Raw genomic sequence first — 12,815 nt, forward strand, 5'->3', positions numbered from 1 at the left:
TCTAACTACTCTGTCTGAAAACCCCTGCTCTCTCAACAACTGTTCCTCAGATACCAGGCTGATAGTCTGAGGCTCTCTATCTGAGGATGTAGAATCGGTCCCTGGGAAATCAAATCCTCTCTGACCGGAAGGGGTAAAGGAGGACAAATGGCCAGTCTCATAACACAGGTTGAACTGCCAAGGGTTGGCAAAGGCGTCTATCCCTGTGGCCTGATCCTGTGGGTGGACCGAAAAGAACTGTGCCACCTCCTTGTTGGTCTCCGAGGCAAAGAGGTCCACCTCCGGTTGCCCCCAACACTGTACAATCTCCCTGAAAACATCTATGTTGAGGGACCATTCGTCCTGATACACATGCTGGCGACTGAGAAAATCCACCAGCGAATTTTGAGAGCCTTTCAGGTGAATGGCCGACAATGAGTCCGAACTTGCAGGTGTAATCCCCTTATCCACGACTGGAAGGCCTCTATAGCCTTTAGGATTGCCAGAAGCTCCCTCTGATTTGAGGATCGACGGGCCTCCACTGGCAACCAGGCTCCCTGGGCTAAGGACCTCTCCAGGTGGGCGCCCCATCCCCATGCACTGGCGTCGGTAGTCATCACTATGGCCACAGAACGGGCCCATGACAGACCAACTGCCAGATTGTGATGTGTTCGCCATCAACATAAAGTCCTCTTGACTCTTGCTGGTAGGCGTATGGGAAGATCTAGGCTTTGTCTTCTGCCGTCCCAGAAACGCAGCATGAGATTCTGCAAAGGCCGCTGATGAAGTCTTGCCCAAGGAACCGTCATCAGACCCAGAACTCTCATAACCTCCCTGACCGGGACTACCTGATTGGATTGAAGCTGGGCTACTGCCTGATCCACCTTCAGGATTTTCTCCTGGGGGAGGAACACCTTCATCTCCACTGAAGATATCCTGTACCCCAAATACAGGACCTCCTGAGCTGGGGTTAGCTGGGACTTTTCTCTGTTGACTAGCCACCCGAGAGATAGGAGGAAACTCTGGGCCTTCGCTAGCTGATGACAAGAGGGGGCCACAAACAGGAGATCGTTCAGGTAGGGGATCACTGTAATGGCCCTGACTCTTAGCGGGGCTAAAGCCTCTGCTAGCACCTTTGTGAAGATCCTCGGTGAAGAGGACAGGCCGAAAGGTAGTGCCCGGAACTGGAAGTGCAGAACCTCTGAATTTATTTTGACTGCTAGCCTGAGATATTTTTGAAATTCCTGATGTATAGGGATATGCAGGTAGGCATCCCTGAGGTCTACCGTGGCCATAAAGCAGCCTGGAAAGAGGAGGTTGGTTATGGTAAATATCGATTCCATCCTGAATCGCTTGTACTTCACAAATTGGTTCAGAGGACGGAGGTTCAGGATTAACGTGAACTTCCCTGTGGACTTTCTCACCACAAACACATAGGAGTATACACCCTGACCCCGCTCCTTCTTGGGTACCTGTATAAGGACCTTTTGATCCACTAGGTCCCCTAATAATAGGCCCAGAGCTTTCGCTTTTTCCCAGTCTTTGGGTAACTGGGTGACCTGATAACTTGAGGGGGGAAAAGATTTGAACTCCAGTCTGTAACCATTTCTTTTGATGTCTAAAATGAATGGACTTAGAGTTGAACTGGTCCATTGTGGAAGGAACTCCCCCAGTCTCCCTCCCACTGGGACACAGGAGTCACTGGGGTTTTGAGGTGGTTTGAGGAGGATTGAATAGGATTCCTCCTCTTCCACGTCCTTTATGGCCTGCCCAATGTTTCTTGGGGCGGCCATCTCTTTCTTGCTAGCCCTGTCTGGGGCCTCGAAAAAAGCGTTTACCCTCACTTTTCTTCTTTTTCTCAGGAAATGCTTTCTTTCTGTCCTGAGTACGTTCCAGCGCCTCCTGGAGGCCGGGCCCAAACAGATGGTCCCCTGAAAAGGATAATCCACAAACCTTAAGCTTTGAAGTGGCATCGCCTGTCCAGGCTTTTAGCCATACAGCTCTTCTAGCATCATTTACTAGTGCAGCTGACCTAGCGGCTAGCTTTACCGATTCCGCGGAAGCATCTGCCAAAAAGCCAACCGCCTTAAATAATAAGGGAAAAGATTTCAAGAGCTGTTGCCTAGAGGTACCAGCTGAAATGTGGGACTGTAATTGTGATAGCCAACACTCCAGATTTCTGGCTACGCGGGTAGCTGCAAGGGCTGGTTTCAACCTAATTGATGAGGCATTTCAAGCCCTCTTAAGCAACAGGTCCCCCCTCTTATCCATAGGATCCTTGAGTGATCCCAAGTCGTCAAAAGCCAAGTCTGTCTTTTTTGAGACTTTGGCTAAGGGAGCATACCATTTAGGAATTTTATTCCATGGATGGGAAGCATCTGCTTCAAACGGGAACCTCCGTTTGAGGCTACCTGAAAAGAAAGGCCTCTTTTCCGGCTGTTCCCACTCCAGCAAAATCGATTCAATCAAGGATTTATGCACGGGAAAAACCCTGGCTTTATGAGCACTAGACCCCTGGTACATTAGGTCGTGCCTTGAGAGTTGAACCTGCTCCTCACAGATTTCTAGCGTGTCATAGATGGCTTTTAACAAGTCCCCCACATCGTCCAGAGACAGTTTGTATCTGGAAACTCTGGATGAATCATCCTCCCCCTCTGAGTCGGATGCTGAATCCACTTGCGAGGAGGCTAGAGATCTAGGCCTCACCCTATCCTCCTCAGCCTCCTGACTGGGCTCAGATAGGGAAGGCAAACTGGCTGCCCTGACTAGGGATGGTCAGGGACCCTGCATCCTATCCATCATTCCTTTGAATGATTGAAAGGTGGACGCAAGCTCGTCTTTAACTGAGGATAAAATTTTATGACAAGATGCCACAGAATCATCCCTGACGAGACTATTGACACAATCGGGGCAAAGTGGTTTCTCCCAATTGGGGCCTAACTTAGTACCAAATACAGCACATTTCTTCCTAGGTAGCTGTGTCTGCGTTCTGTCCTGGGCTTTAACCTGAAAACCAAACAGAAAAAGACAAGAGGACAAACTACTGTTAGAATGCCTCCCTGACCCACACCACCACTGTGCTAGGGTCAGCCTAGGAAGTGTCCAGCTCATCACCTTATGTTCCCCAGCTAGGGAGGGAGTTACTTGGGTCCCAAGAACCCTGACCCCCCAGTGTAAGGACTGGTCCACCCTCACCACCTTACCTGGGAGGTGCCGGAGCCAACCGAACCGGAGCTATTGCTTGAACAGCTGTCTCCATGCTCCTGGTGCCTTGTGCAGCCTTGCTGAGCCTTACACACCGCTCCGGATGCCTGTGTATCCACCGCTGTGCTTGCGAGACCAGAACCACGTCTCACGGCGCCCCCTGATGACGCTGTTCCGCCGGAAGTACTCTTTATCACTTCCGATCGTTGCAATGCAGAAGCCACCTCTCCCTACGCTACACGCTGAGATTCCTCCTCACCTCCGAACGGAAGAGCGGCTGGCCGAACGGACGTCTCTTGCTCGTCGGCCCGGAATCACCTGAAACACAGGACAGGAACAGCGTTTTAGTAGGTGGATGTGACTGCAGTCACCAGAGGTCCAGCTCTCTCTGAGCTAACGGCAGCGGTGGAGCTTAGCACCTTACTCTTCCCCAGCAGGACAGAGGGGTGCCCAGGCAGAGGAGAGTCAACACCAGGGGCTCTTCACAGGACAGTCCTGAGACATGGAGCTCCCTTGGTTCCTTAGCGTGCTCCTTCCCGTCCGACAGGAAACACAATAACTGAAGAGGGAGGCCTGGAGGACCGCCTTTTAAGACAATTGGTATACGTGTTTCCTGTCCCAGAGGGAGGTGCCCTGTGTCTCAGAGGCTGTCCTGGAAGACGAAAGGAGAAAATACAATGTTTTCAGTTCAAAATCCAAATACATTTTCGAATTAGAGTCATATATCAAAAATAAATATACTTATCCTTGTGCTAAAGCTTTATGAATTGAGCATTTTTATTAGACGAGTGAGGCTAGAACCAGCTGTCTGTCAAAGCAGTTATTTTGTATAATACCTCCACCAAAATGATACTGATAAAAAGGTTATTTACTTTGAATACTGCAGTGTTTGGACCATAAGAATGCATGAGCCTCATTGCATGAAATGGTCATTGGCCACTGGATGTTTAAGTGTTTTAAACTTTGCTAAATCGTCGCAATGCTGAGAATCAGAAGCTGAGAGTGCCCTGAATATTTCTCTGCGGAAATTTTTTAAGTATGCAGTATATCTGTCAGGGCTGGGCTCCTGCTACTTAATGAGCAGCTATTTTCTTTCATGGCTCAAAAGTTGCTCAGCTGGTGGTTAATTACCAGCCACTCGTTGTTACCTCAGTGACCCACCTGGTTACCAACAACGTGTCTTTCAAGTCCAACCTACAACCAGCCCCCTTTTTGCTATTTAAGCAGCTTAGCTCATTTCCCCCTTGCACTTGAATGGTCTATGATCTTCATATTCATGATCTCCTGTGTCCCTGTGAATGACTTGGCCTGGCTTTTTTCCTTTCCGATTACTGTTCCTGATATTTGCTCCTGACTATGCTGACTTCTGGTTTCCTGACCCAGGCTCATCTGATTACCCGTTCTTCCATCCAAACCCTGGCATCTGTTTTTTTACTACGTTCCTGAACTGTTATTTTTGCTAGGATGTGGGACCCAACGCGATTCCAGCGCCGGTTTGCGCATTGCATCTCTCCTGCATTGCATCTCTCCCCACACTGCCTTCTGTGAACTGCTGCGGGTGTCAATACAATGTTAATGACACCCCCTGATTGGTTCACAGATCTCAGTGCGAACTGTGGATTCGGACAGGAATCGGATGGCATGGGTGAGACCGTTTTCTGTGCGAATCTAATGCGCGTTCAGCCATACAACTGTAATGTGATCTGCACCTGCAGTGCGGGGGCAAATCAAATACGATGTCTGAGATCGCACTAGTGTGAACCTGGGCTAAAGGTGTGATTTTAACTGCACTTTCCGTCTCTGTCTGGTATATGGTTCTTTCTTGACAATATCTGGCCAAAAATGGTGATCTTCCCAGAATTCCAGTGTGTTCCTAACCTTCTGTTGCTGACTGACAATGCTATTTATGCTGCAATGAAATCCCAAGCAGCATTGCCAGCCCTGTTAAAGAACTCTTCTGTCCCCCAAACAGGCATACATCATTTTTTTTTCTAAGCAATACAATGCTTTTGCCTTGACTTCCAAGAGCCTGATGTAGTGCATCCTGCTGTTTTTACTTCCAAGAAGCTGCCCATATAGTAATTTTACAAGCTTGAGGATAACATCACAGGGAGCAACATAAGCTGTTTATCACTACTGGAAAAAGTTAAGAAAAAAAAGGATTGGCCATGCTCTAAACAGGGAGAGGGAGATTTGGGAGGTAATCTGAGTCATGCCTATATAAATCCTTTACATGTTGGTCCTTTGGTCTGCTTGCACTTTTGTCTTTTTTATTACAATTTGCCACCTGTATATATTTATGGATTACATCTATTCTTTCAATAAAAAAGATGCACACTTTTAAAATATTAAATCATTTGTATTTGTATACTCTTTCACAATAAAAAAATTGGGGTTTATCCCTATATAAAAACACAAACAGCCTTTATTCTTAATCACTTTATTTTAATTGCTTACTGAAGGAACAGGCACAAAGTTAAATATGATTGTGTTAAGCAAGCATGAATTAGACTTGAATTTGTATCAAAGGTATTTTGTTAAAATTTGTGACCAAATTTGACATTGATCCATAGTGTACTAAAATAGAAGGAAATCCTGTGAGCCATCACTGTCTAGATGCTTAAAGTGGTTTAAATAACCCAAAGACTAATGGTATTGTCACATGTATCATGAAAGATAAATAAATTCTCTAAAAGCTGCTAGCGTTGAACACGTCACATATATCATGCAAAGATAAATACATTAATTGAATACGCTGCGCTAAAAATTATATAGATTGTAGTGTATACTAAAAAATGTAAAATTAATCAAATTATTATAACTAATAAATGGATATGATATACACACAAAACCAATTTAAAGTGCCTCGTGCATAGCTGTGTTTAAAACCATAAACATAAACAAATAATATATAGAAAAAGTGCTCCTGTGCAATATATAGTGTCCAAATATGTCGTAAATGACCGTGCTGAAAATAAACAACACTGCAGGGGATATTGATTCAGATCATAAGACAAAGTGCTCATGTGCATATAAATCGCATCCAAATTGCATCCAACTGCGTCTCTAGTAATATGATAAAAGTTTGTGTAATTCAGGAACAATAAAAAGTGTGATCCAAGACGTGCTGGGGTGTCTTCACTCAGGTGCCCCCCCTTAGGTAGTAAACGCTCACCTTGGAGCGTGCGACTTTGCGATTAAGCTAAGTCAAAGCACGCATGTGAACCACCTCTGTGCTCTTTAAAATTTCAGGCTCTTGGGTTCCTCAGCATAGTTATCTGGGATATGTGAAAGGAAAAACTCAATAGTGCAATGACATTTTAAACAATTTATTTCACTAAAGTAAAGATCCCCATCTGGGGTACTCACATTTATCAGGTGCGTCAGTGCACCATTCTATGATGAACATGTAGCAGATTATACCAGGGTGGTATCAGGATGATACCAGCATTATTTTAGCTTACAAGATGTCTTGGATGCGATTTGGATGCGATTTATATGCACATGAGCACTTTGTCTTATGATCTGAATCACATATCCCCTGCAGTGTTGTTTATTTTCAGCACGGTCATTTACGACATATTTGGACACTATATATTGCACAGGAGCACTTTTTCTATATATTATTTGTTTATGTTTATGGTTTTAAACACAGTTATGCACGAGGCACTTTAAATTGGTTTTGTGTGTATATCATATCCATTTATTAGTTATATTAATTTGATTCATTTTACATAGTTTTAGTATACACTACAATCTATATAATTTTTAGTGCAGCGTATTCAATTAATGGATCCATAATGTACTGCACACTGCAATTTGAAAATGCTCCATGTAAGCTGGTACCTTGCAAAAAAACACTCTGACCCTGTCACTTTTAGGCCTCGTGCACACCAGATGTTATAAAAAAAGACAGTAATTATAGCTGTAGAAAGCTGTAGCTGTTTTTCAGCATTTTTGTAGAAGCGTTTTTCAGCGTTTTTGGGCGAAACTATACTCCCTAAAAAACACTGATAAACACAGAAAAGCCGCATTTTCAGTGTTTTGGGGCGTTTTTAAGCTGTTTTCTGCTTTTTTTCAGAGTTGGAACGTGTTTTTTAGCTGTAGTGTTTTTCAACAAAACTATACCCCCACAAAAGCTTATGGCTCACTCAAAAACGAATACATTTTTCAGCTTTTTTTCAGCGTTTTTCAACGTTTTTTAGTGTTAGAGCGTTTTACAGCTGAAAAACTCCTCCCAAAACCCACTAGTTCTGGGGTTTTTTTCCAGCTAGAAAACACCCCCTGCCAAAAACTGCAGATAGCAGCCTATGTGTTCATGGGCACATAGGCTGTAATCAGCAGTTTTGGCAGGGGTGTTTTCTGACTGGGAAAAATCCCCAGAACAAGTGGGTTTGAAAAGAGGCTTTTGTGGGGGTATAGTTTTGTTGAAAAACACTACAGCTAAAAAACGTTTAAAAACACTAATGTAAAAACTTGTGTTTTTAAGGCAACATTCTACAGCAAAATCTACTGGCATTTTTATAACTTCCAGTGTACATGAGGCCTTGCACACTGAGCTTAAAGAGGAGTTCCAGGCTTTTTATGTTTATTAAAAGTCAGCAGCTACAAAAAGTGTAGTTGCTGACTTTTAATAAACAGACATTCACCTGTTCCACGGTCCAGCGATGCGGCGAACAGAGCGTTGCTCCTCTCCCCCTCCTCTCCGCCAGCGCCTCCATTGCCACTCTGGGCACCCGGCCGTGACAGCTTTCGGCTTCACGGCCGGGCACACACGGCGCATGCGCAAGTCGCGCTGCGCTCCCAGAGTGGACTGGCGATCTCCTGGGACCTGTCACGTGTCCCAGGAGATCGCCTAGAGGGGGCCACCTAAGTCGAAAGGAGGAGTCGCCTTGGCGGTCCCTGGGCGGAAGGAGGAAGTGGGACAGGAAGTCCCCCTCCTAACAAAGCCCCCACTCCCCCCCCAAAAAAATTACATGTCAAATGTGACATGTAAGGGAGCGAGGAGTGCTTAAAGTGGAAGTTGAATTTTTGGGTGGAACTCCGCTTTAAAAACTCTGCTTTTATTGGAGTTTTGCTTTTTCCCTGTAAAAGCAGTTCAATGCACATTAGGAAGTTTAGAGGCATATTTTAAGCTCAGCATTTAGAGGCAGAAAAAAAAACCTTTTGGACTGGATTTTTAGAGGACTTTTCTAGCAGAAAAAAACACTAAACGCACCTCAAAGCACCTAAACACATGTACAAACACGTTCTATATGAGTGTATTTTTCTGCCAAAAGAACTGGCATTTTTTACCATGGACCCATAAGCTGGCCAAACATGGTTTAGTTATTTCATTTAGCCAGTGAGTTGAATAAAAAAAACTAAACTGATTCCTCCACCCACACAAATAAGGTGGATAGGGGAATCCTCCCTGCTGCACTATTGTGTTTGGACAGCAGGGGGGATTCAGATCAGTGCTGCAGCCATTGTCTGCAATGGTTGATCGAGTGGCTTTTTTCCAGCGGGTCTGTTCAACAGAAGTTGATCGATAGATCAGCATCTGTTGAGCAGTGGTCACACATGGATCAAAATGTAGCCAGTCCATGCTGAATTTTGATCCATCTATGGCCACCATTAGGCAAAGCACTCTTATGTAAATTGCCTTGTTTCTCCTCTACGTTAGGTGACAAAGATCTAAAAATCTCTTTCAACTTTTGCTGCTGATAGAGTCTCCCCATTGCTTCAGGAATGTGTTTGTTTATATGCAATGATGCGTTATCAAGTGTTCACTGTGAGTCAGAACCACAGTGAACTTTAAAGGCTAAGTTCACCTTTACCAAATAAATAATAAATGCACATATATTTGCAGGTAAAAAAAATGCATGTATTATTTTTTTTACACAGGAGCCTGTAAAGTATTGCACCTGCAATCAGTGGATTGTGGGTGCAATGTCAGGCTCCTGCAGACAGTTCCTATAATTCTCTGCCCATACCTCTGTAGGGGCATTCAGTTACTGAGCTGCAGGAAGTATCAATGGATTATGAGTTAGCTTATTACCCTGCTGCTTCTCCTTTCACTGCCCATTAAAAGGCTGGGGTGAGCCCAGGATGACCTGGGTATAGAAAGTTGGTTGATTGAAACTGGCCATCGGAGGGAGGAGATCTATTACCAGAAAAAAAACACTGTGAACAAATCTCTGGATTGAAGGAGAATAATGCATCAACACTTGTTTTATTATTTTATCTTTTTAATGTACTTTTTATATTAATTTGTTATATTTGGCTAGAGTTCTACTTTAAAACCCAACTCAAGCCTGTTTTATTTTTTATAAGCATGGGGAAGGGGCAGGACCTTTGTCAGATATGTAGTTCAGGTCCCCACTGGGGAAATTTTCATTAGGCAGATGGAAGTTTTGTTTGATTACAAAGCACATTTAACAACTAGAATGGCACATTTTTGTGACAATTCCATTGCAAGTATGAGAATACAATGTAAAAAAAAAAACACCTAATTTGAAACTTTTTCTCATAAATGTGTTCCTTATATTACTCCTACAGTTGTAATCATCATTCCAACATCCGATACCTGTTGCATCCTCTGTCATTTGCAATAGGCTTGTCATTTTAAAGTGAAGTATTTTCCTAAATCATCTTCCAGGAAATATATACGCCAGAACTGTCACAGCTTTCTAAATGTAGGTAATTTTAAAAAGAAATTCAGGTTTTTCTTGTATTATATTACTCTTTTAGTCATCATCAAATGCATTCCTTTTATCTTGATCAAAGCTTTCAAGATGCATGCAGGGTTTGAAAACATAAATAACAAATAATGAAATAGCATTTTGATTATGTAGGCTTCTGTAGATGTTAGGCGACATAATGTTCATATTAGCTTTCAATATTACAATTTTTGGATCTTGGTTGTATGCAGTAAGCAAAATATTGTTTTTAAAAGCAAAGGCTTTAAAACATGTTATTACAGCGCTTTGAGCTTTTCCATGGCACATTTAAATTGCCATAAACCAATAACCAGATTTACGTAGGCATCTTGCTCGGTTGCAATGTTTTTCTTTCACATAAAACAAGTCATCTGTTAGAAAGAAAGATTTTATTACTGTGCACAGATGTATGGATATAGATAATAACACCAGTCCTTTACTGCAGGCAGCTGAAAGGTCTGTGAAGTTCTCTTTCAATATTTTTATTGTATTACAATATACAAATGTACAAATATTTGTTTGAATCATTGGTCAGAAATAAAAAAAATATATAAACTACAGTATGCAGAGTTTCAGAGCAAAAACAATGCACATACTGCATAAACAGTGAGAGAGAGCGGTGGCACATAAAGGCATTCAATATCCATCTTTTAACTACTGTATAAAGTAAAGGGTTTGTACTTTCATTCAGTCCTTCTACATCTCAGGCTTTTGAGTAAATTATTCCACTAACCAGTTGTCATCATACAGCAGTTTCAAATAGACCTTAGCAGCAGTAAAGTTATCACTGATACTCAAGATTGTAGAATTTACGAAAGACAGCAAATGGGGATAGGGGACTTTTAAAGTAAATTTTATGTGAAAAGTAAATGTACTAGAAACTAAAAATTTAAATTGTTTATTCCAAGAAATTCCTAAAAAGTAGAGTGTACAGTATAGAACAAAGTCCTAGGTACATACACCTTTGCCTATTAATGACAGCGAAACAAACTGTCATCAAATACAAATAAATATTACATCCACAACTTTCGACATGTTTTCGCCGATGTGGCTTCATCAGGAAAGGGACGTAACACTTTATTTGGTAACCTTAAATACATACATTTTTCTCAGCTTTAGGTCTATAGAAAGAGAAGAAGAAATATAGAGTTAATAAATGACATTTTTATTTTGCAAATCATAAACCAGCACACACACACGACTATAAAAGAGAGAGAGAAAAAAAAAAAAGAAAATTGTAAATGTAAATTGTAGAATTTACCTCAAAGTTCATTGAGAAAGGAAGAGTAAACGTGAAAAGAAAAAGAGAGGATGGAAAAGGGACTAATCTGAGAGGTGGACATAGAAAAGAAGAGAAAAGAAAAAAAAGGGGAAAATATAAGCAATTGCTCTCCTCAGTCTGGGTCAAAATTCCCTGCTTCAGTCCCAGTTTTATACAGGTAATTGTAAATATCTTATCCAGGGATTCCAAATCCTTTCAAATCTGGTTTGCTTGTCCCAAAGGATGCTAGCCAACAAGTTTGGGTTTTTTTTTGCAGATATTTTTATCACGGGTGTTTATCATGCTTTCCCAATGGAGATTTTGGCTGCTGCAAAGACAAAGAATCTGAGTTTGTCTAAGGAGGTCCACAATCAAAGGTCTGTGAGGTCCTAGGCTCTACTATGCAAATTATTTCCTTTCCTTCTTTTTTTTTTTTTTTTAATCAATTCATTTTTTATTATCATTTTTTCATACAAAAAGATAATATCAAGAACAACAAACAACATAAACCCAACATACAACCCCAGCACATGATGAGATGGAGTAAAAAAAAAACCCTTGGCACCCGCGCCCCCCCCCCCCCCACTCTCCCACCAGGCTATACATCCAAAATGTCAGGCCATCTTCTCCATATCTTTTCAAAATTCCACGGGCAGCCTCTGTGTAAAAATATATTCTTTTCCTTGACTAAGGTTTCCCTTATTTGTGTTTTCCATTCTGCTATTGTAGGTGGGCATGGTGATGTCCACTTTTGCGCTATAAGCTTACGGGCCTGGAAAAGGATCCTGGTTATTGATATCCTATATACCCTTGGGATTCCCCATTCGTCCAGTATAGGCATCCTCCTGGTTCTGGAGACAACCCAGTCCCAAAAGCACTATTAATCATTAATACCGCTTCCTTCCAATAGTTAGTGGAGTTTGGGACATCTCCACAACATATGAATCAAGTTAGCAGGGCTCCCTTTACATCTGGGGCATTGAGCTGTATCTCTACGTTTCCATTTAAATAATTTTTCTGGTTTATAGTAATCCCTGTGTAGTATAAATAATTGTGTTAGATCTTGTGTTGGGGATAGAGATGACAGAAGTGTTGCCGACAGTGCCAATGTCCATTGTTCATCTGAAATTGGCCCTATATCACAAGACCATGCTGATCTAGTATATCCAGCAAGACCCTTTCCTCATTGGATTGTTTTTGTAAAGTTATGAAAGTCAAACATTTTAAATGATACATTTTTTTTTTTTTTTAATGGGCTTGGATCAACCTTCTAGTGTGCTTCATCTCCCTTGCAACCTCAGGAATGGTAAATATGAATGAAAATATTTTGAAATGTTTCAATCCAAGGCCAAGGTATTGTGAAATATCTGTTGCTGCTCATCAGCAAGATAAGGAAAAAGATTATTTTAAAATGAAAGAAATAATTCAGGAAACTAATAAAAATGAACATCAAGATTTGCTAGTTCTTATCTATCAGAAATAAAGTGTGTGTGTGTTTCTATTGAAAGCTGGCTTGAGTTTATGTGATTATTTCAGTTGATTTTTACCATCTTACAAGAGAATTGAATTTATTTATTTTTAAATATATAATAATGCATTACTATCAAATGAGAGAGATGTAAATGTACAACAAATTGGTCCATTAAAATTTACTACAAGAAAAACCGCCT

The sequence above is a fragment of the Aquarana catesbeiana genome, linkage group LG01 (assembly GCF_042186555.1).
Source record: "Aquarana catesbeiana isolate 2022-GZ linkage group LG01, ASM4218655v1, whole genome shotgun sequence".
Lineage (NCBI taxonomy): Eukaryota > Metazoa > Chordata > Amphibia > Anura > Ranidae > Aquarana > Aquarana catesbeiana.